Here is a 7,500-nt window from a genome sequence, read left to right on the forward strand (position 1 = left end):
GGGGCATCAGCAAAGGCAGCCAATGTGCCGATCCTTTATACATTTTGTGTAGTACTTTTCTTACTCGGAGGCAAAATCAGCACTTTAACTGCCCAAATCATACAGATTTTACACATGTACCACTCTATGCACACATAGGCACACACCTTGCAGTACTTCTACACACACTTAAGCTAAAAACCCATTCTGTCACGTCAAAATTCTGCAAACCTATTACATATTCAGTGCGTCGGCATAGAAGCACTTTTTAATGCCACTAAAATGCACAAGTAGTTAGACTGAAGATGCAACCTGAATGAGTTTACAGTATGTACTCCACTTTATTAATGATTAGTAATGAGAAAGTGAGGACTACAAGAGTATTGGAAAAGACTTTTTCCACTCTGAATGTAAAGCAGATTGTGTGACCATTGGCCAAAAACGACCACGAAAGGACTCAAACCCTCAATCTTCTGATCCGAAGTCAGACACCTTATCCATTCGCCACGCGGTCATCCGTCCACCTGAGATGATTTTTATCATGTAGGTGGTATGCATGGATGGAGAACATATTATTGAAAGGTATTCAGGTTTACATCCCATAGTGTTCTTTCAGCTCTTTTCGCTGGAAGCACTTTTTTGTTATCAATATATTGAGAATTTTATGAGTACGATATGCTTTTGTTTTCCTTTTTCCATACAAACCTCTTTCCTCATGAGTTTAAAGCTCATTTGTATGCTCTACATAGCTCTGGACGTTTCCAGACGTGGAGTGAAACTGTTTTGAAAGTAGTACAAATTGCTCCTTCCTGCATATGCTAATTTTTCACACTCACATAGGTTGTATAAGTTTTAGGAATCCTGGCTTGACCTATTCAAGTAGCTGAAAGCCTGTCACCACCTCTAGAAACAAGATTCACACCAATCCAATTCATATCATTTTTTCCAAAGGAATATGTTCTGGCCGGTCGAAAATGCATCTCACAAAAATAGGCATTTAAAAATCTACTTTGCAGTTTCAGAACACTAACATGACTGTGAAGTCTACACAAGTAAAATGGGACCGTTTCAAAGTACCTAATCCCTCATAAACTTCTGAGAGGAAGCATGTAATAAATCTACCTAATTTTCTGGAAAAGAAAGAGGGAGGATTTTTGTTATCACCTGAGATGGGACTTCAACCCACAATCCCTGGCTTAGTAGGCCAGTGCCTTATCCATTAGGCCACTGAGGCACACATGCATAGCTCTTTTCTAGAGGGATTATTTAAATGTATTCTATGGTCAGACACCGGTGTGTGCACATAGGGCATTTCTCACTTCTCTCTATAAGTAAACTTCCCATTTTCATCCTCTTCCATCCCCGACTTTAACGCTCTCTTCTATGCTATAATGGAGACTTTGCAATTTTAGCAAGTGGAGAGAAATTGGAGAACCACTTTCGACTCCACACTTCTTCTTCACTTACTTCTTTTCTCAATATACTGGGCTTAGAAAATGGTATCAAGCCATCCTTATCATCAGTAGGACACGGAAAGAGGCACTAAGTCTCCTAACCAAGTTCAACCACACTCTGCAACTTAACCATTGCACTACAAATTAGGCAACGGGGGCATCAGCAAAGGCAGCCAATGTGCCGATCCTTTATACATTTTGTGTAGTACTTTTCTTACTCGGAGGCAAAATCAGCACTTTAACTGGCCAAATCATACAGATTTTACACATGTACCACTCTATGCACACATAGGCACACACCTTGCAGTTCTTCTACACACACTTAAGCTAAAAACCCATTCTGTCACGTCAAAATTCTGCAAACCTATTACATATTCAGTGCGTCGGCATAGAATCACTTTTTAATGCCACTAAAATGCACAAGTAGTTAGACTGAAGATGCAACCTGAATGAGTTTACAGTATGTACTCCACTTTATTAATGATTAGTAATGAGAAAGTGAGGACTACAAGAGTATTGGAAAAGACTTTTTCCACTCTGAATGTAAAGCAGATTGTGTGACCATTGGCCAAAAACAACCACAAAGGGACTTGAACCCTCAATCTTCTGATCCGAAGTCAGACGCCTTATCCATTAGGCCACGCGGTCATCCATTCACCTGAGATGATTTTTATCATGTAGGTGGTATGCATGGATGGAGAACATATTATTGAAAGGTATTCAGGTTTACATCCCATAGTGTTCTTTCAGCTCTTTTCGCTGGAAGCACTTTTTTGGAATCTATATATAGAGAATTATATGAGTACGATATGCTTTTGTTTTCCTTTTTCCATACAAACCTCTTTCCTCATGAGTTTAAAGCTCATTTGTATGCTCTACATAGCTCTGGACGTTTCCAGACGTGGAGTGAAACTGTTTTGAAAGTAGTACAAATTGCTCTTTCCTGCATATGCTAATTTTTCACACTCACATAGGTTGTATAAGTTTTATGAATCCTGGCTTGACCTATTCAAGTAGCTGAAAGCCTGTCACCACCTCTAGAAACAAGATTCACACCGATCCAATTCATATCATTTTTTCCAAAGGAATATGTTCTGGCCGGTCGAAAATGCATCTCACAAAAATAGGCATTTAAAAATCTACTTTGCAGTTTCAGAACACTAACATGACTGTGAAGTGTACACAAGTAAAACGGGACAGTTTCAAAGTACCTAATCCCTCATAAACTTCTGAGAGGAAGCATGTAATAAATCTACCTAATTTTCTGGAAAAGAAAGAGGGAGGGTTTTTGTTATCACCTCAGATGGGACTCGAACCCACAATACCTGGCTTAGGAGGCCAGTGCCTTATCCATTAGGCCACTGAGGCACACATGCATAGCTATTTTCTAGAGGCATTATTTAAATGTGTTCTATGGTCAGACACCGGTGTGTGCACACAGGGCATTTCTCACTTCTCTCTATAAGTAAACTTCCCATTTTCATCCTCTTCCATCCCCGACTTTAACGCTCTCTTCTATGCTATAATGGAGACTTTGCAATTTTAGCAAGTGGAGAGAAATTGGAGAACCACTTTCGACTCCACACTTCTTCTTCACTTACTTCTTTTCTCAATATACTGGGCTTAGAAAATGGTATCAAGCCATCCTTATCATCAGTAGGACATGGAAAGAGGCACTAAGTCTCTTAACCAAGTTCAACCACACTCTGCAACTTAACCATTGCACTACAAATTAGGCAATGGGGGCATCAGCAAAGGCAGCCAATGTGCCGATCCTTTATACATTTTGTGTAGTACTTTTCTTACTCGGAGGCAAAATCAGCACTTTAACTGCCCAAATCATACAGATTTTACACATGTACCACTCTATGCACACATAGGCACACACCTTGCAGTTCTTCTACACACACTTAAGCTAAAAACCCATTCTGTCACGTCAAAATTCTGCAAACCTATTACATATTCAGTGCGTCGGCATAGAAGCACTTTTTAATGCCACTAAAATGCACAAGTAGTTAGACTGAAGATGCAACCTGAATGAGTTTACAGTATGTACTCCACTTTAATAATGATTAGTAATGAGAAAGTGAGGACTACAAGAGTATTGGAAAATACTTTTTCCACTCTGAATGTAAAGCAGATTGTGTGACAATTGGCCAAAAACGACCATGAAGGGACTCGAACCCTCAATCTTGTGATCCGAAGTCAGACGCCTTATCCATTAGGCCACGCAGTCATCCGTTCACCTGAGATGATTTTTATCATGTAGGTGGTATGCATGGATGGAGAACATATTATTGAAAGGTATTCAGGTTTACATCCCATAGTGTTCTTTCAGCTCTTTTCGCTGGAAGCACTTTTTTGGAATCTATATATTGAGAATTTTATGAGTACGATATGCTTTTGTTTTCCTTTTTGCATACGAACCTCTTTCCTCATGAGTTTAAAGCTCATTTGTATGCTCTACATAGCTCTGGACGTTTCCAGACGTGGAGTGAAACTGTTTTGAAAGTAGTACAAATTGCTTCTTCCTGCATATGCTAATTTTTCACACTCACATAGGTTGTATAAGTTTTATGAATCCTGGCTTGACCTATTCAAGTAGCTGAAAGCCTGTCACCACCTCTAGAAACAAGATTCACACCAATCCAATTCAAATCATTTTTTCCAAAGGAATATGTTCTGGCCGGTCGAAAATGCATCTCACAAAAATAGGCATTTAAAAATATACTTTGCAGTTTCAGAACACTAACATGACTGTGAAGTGTACACAAGTAAAATGGGACCGTTTCAAAGTAACTAATCCCTCATAAACTTCTGAGAGGAAGCATGTAATAAATCTACCTAATTTTCTGGATATGATAGAGGGAGGATTTTTGTTATCACCTCAGATGGGACTCGAACCCACAATTCCTGGCTCAGGAGGCCAGTGCCTTACCCATTAGGCCACTGAGGCACACATGCATAGCTCTTTTCTAGAGACATTATTTAAATGTATTCTATGGTCAGACACCGGTGTGTGCACACAGGGCATTTCTCACTTCTCTCTATAAGTAAACTTCCCATTTTCATCCTCTTCCATCCCCGACTTTAACGCTCTCTTCTATGCTATAATGGAGACTTTGCAATTTTAGCAAGTGGAGAGAAATTGGAGAACCACTTTCGACTCCACACTTCTTCTTCACTTACTTCTTTTCACAATATACTGGGCTTAGAAAATGGTATCAAGCCATCCTTATCATCAGTAGGACACGGAAAGAGGCACTAAGTCTCCTAACCAAGTTCAACCACACTCTGCAACTTAACCATTGCACTACAAATTAGGCAACGGGGGCATCAGCAAAGGCAGCCAATGTGCCGATCCTTTATACATTTTGTGTAGTACTTTTCTTACTCGGAGGCAAAATCAGCACTTTAACTGGCCAAATCATACAGATTTTACACATGTACCACTCTATGCACACATAGGCACACACCTTGCAGTTCTTCTACACACACTTAAGCTAAAAACCCATTCTGTCACGTCAAAATTCTGCAAACCTATTACATATTCAGTGCGTCGGCATAGAATCACTTTTTAATGCCACTAAAATGCACAAGTAGTTAGACTGAAGATGCAACCTGAATGAGTTTACAGTATGTACTCCACTTTATTAATGATTAGTACTGAGAAAGTGAGGACTACAAGAGTATTGGAAAATACTTTTTCCACTCTGAATGTAAAGCAGATTGTGTGACCATTGGCCAAAAACGACCACGAAGGGACTCGAACCCTCAATCTTCTGATCCGAAGTCAGACGCCTTATCCATTAGGCCACGCAGTCATCCGTCCACCTGAGATGATTTTTATCATGTAGGTGGTATGCATGGATGGAGAACATATTATTGAAAGGTATTCAGGTTTACATCCCATAGTGTTCTTTCAGATCTTTTCGCTGGAAGCACTTTTTTGGAATCTATATATTGAGAATTTTATGAGTAGGATATGCTTTTGTTTTCCTTTTTCCATACAAACCTCTTTCCTCATGAGTTTAAAGCTCATTTGTATGCTCTACATAGCTCTGGACGTTTCCAGACGTGGAGTGAAACTGTTTTGAAAGTAGTACAAATTGCTCCTTCCTGCATATGCTAATTTTTCACACTCACATAGGTTATATAAGTTTTATGAATCCTGGCTTGACCTATTCAAGTAGCTGAAAGCCTGTCACCACCTCTAGAAACAAGATTCACACCAATCCAATTCATATCATTTTTTCCAAAGGAATATGTTCTGGCCGGTCGAAAATGCATCTCACAAATATAGGCATTTAAAAATCTACTTTGCAGTTTCAGAACACTAACATGACTGTGAAGTGTACACAAGTAAAATGGGACCGTTTCAAAGTACCTAATCCCTCATAAACTTCTGAAAGGAAGCATGTAATAAATCTACCTAATTTTCTGGAAAAGAAAGAGGGAGGATTTTTATTATCACCTCAGATGGGACTTGAACCCACAATCCCTGGCTTAGGAGGCCAGTGCCTTATCCATTAGGCCACTGAGGCACACATGCATAGCTCTTTTCTAGAGGCATTATTTCAATGTATTCTATGGTCAGACACCGGTGTGTGAACACAGGGCATTTCTCACTTCTCTCTATAAGTAAACTTCCCATTTTCATCCTCTTCCATCCCCGACTTTAACGCTCTCTTCTATGCTATAATGGAGACTTTGCAATTTTAGCAAGTGGAGAGAAATTGGAGAACCACTTTCGACTCCACACTTCTTCTTCACTTACTTCTTTTCTCAATATACTGGGCTTAGAAAATGGTATCAAGCCATCCTTATCATCAGTAGGACACGGAAAGAGGCTCCAAGTCTCCTAACCAAGTTCAACCACACTCTGCAACTTAACCATTGCACTACAAATTAGGCAACGGGGGCATCAGCAAAGGCAGCCAATGTGCCGATCCTTTATACATTTTGTGTAGTACTTTTCTTACTCGGAGGCAAAATCAGCACTTTAACTGCCCAAATCATACAGATTTTACACATGTAGCACTCTATGCACACATAGGCACACACCTTGCAGTTCTTCTACACACACTTAAGCTAATAACCCATTCTGTCACGTCAAAATTCTGCAAACCTATTACATATTCAGTGCGTCGGCATAGAAGCACTTTTTAATGCCACTAAAATGCACAAGTAGTTAGACTGAAGATGCAACCTGAATGAGTTTACAGTATGTACTCCACTTTATTAATGATTAGTACTGAGAAAGTGAGGACTACAAGAGTATTGGAAAAGACTTTTTCCACTCTGAATGTAAAGCAGATTGTGTGACCATTGGCCAAAAACGACCACGAAGGGACTCGAACCCTCAATCTTCTGATCCGAAGTCAGACGCAATATCCATTAGGCCACGCGGTCATCCGTCCACTTGAGATGGTTTTTATCATGTAGGTGGTATGCATGGATGGAGAACATATTATTGAAAGGTATTCAGGTTTACATCCCATAGTGTTCTTTCAGCTCTTTTCGCTGGAAGCCCTTTTTTGGAATCTATATATTGAGAATTTTATGAGTACGATATGCTTTTGTTTTCCTTTTTCCATACAAACCTCTTTCCTCATGAGTTTAAAGCTCATTTGTATTCTCTACATAGCTCTGGAAGTTTCCAGACGTGGAGTGAAACTGTTTTGAAAGTAGGACAAATTGCTCCTTCCTGCATATGCTAATTTTTCACACTCACATAGGTTGTATACGTTTTATGTATCCTGGCTTGACCTATTCAAGTAATTGAAAGCCTGTCACCACCTCTAGAAACAAGATTCACACCAATCCAATTCAAATCATTTTTTCCAAAGGGATATGTTCTGGCCGGTCGAAAATGCATCTCACAAAAATAGGCATTTAAAAATATACTTTGCTGTTTCAGAACACTAACATGACTGTGAAGTGTACACAAGTAAAATGGGACCGTTTCAAAGTACCTAATCCCTCATAAACTTCCGAGAGGAAGCATGTAATAAATCTACCTAATTTTCTGGAAAAGATAGAGGGAGGATTTTTGTTATCACCTCAG

At 39.5% G+C, this 7,500-nt stretch overlaps 3 non-coding genes across 3 annotated transcripts; all 3 read right to left on the minus strand.

Annotated features, from left to right (window-relative positions):
- Window positions 1-2,728: 2,728 nt before the first annotated feature.
- Window positions 2,729-2,801, minus strand: TRNAR-CCU (transfer RNA arginine (anticodon CCU)). The gene has a single exon. It is a non-coding gene; the product is annotated as a tRNA-Arg (tRNA).
- Window positions 2,802-5,184: 2,383 nt separating this feature from the next.
- On the minus strand, window positions 5,185-5,257 carry TRNAR-UCG (transfer RNA arginine (anticodon UCG)). Its single transcript has one exon. It is a non-coding gene; the product is annotated as a tRNA-Arg (tRNA).
- Window positions 5,258-5,904: 647 nt separating this feature from the next.
- TRNAR-CCU (transfer RNA arginine (anticodon CCU)) lies at window positions 5,905-5,977 on the minus strand. Its single transcript has one exon. It is a non-coding gene; the product is annotated as a tRNA-Arg (tRNA).
- Window positions 5,978-7,500: the final 1,523 nt, after the last annotated feature.

Source organism: Triturus cristatus, chromosome 4_1, assembly GCF_964204655.1.
Source record: "Triturus cristatus chromosome 4_1, aTriCri1.1, whole genome shotgun sequence".
NCBI classification, from domain to species: domain Eukaryota; kingdom Metazoa; phylum Chordata; class Amphibia; order Caudata; family Salamandridae; genus Triturus; species Triturus cristatus.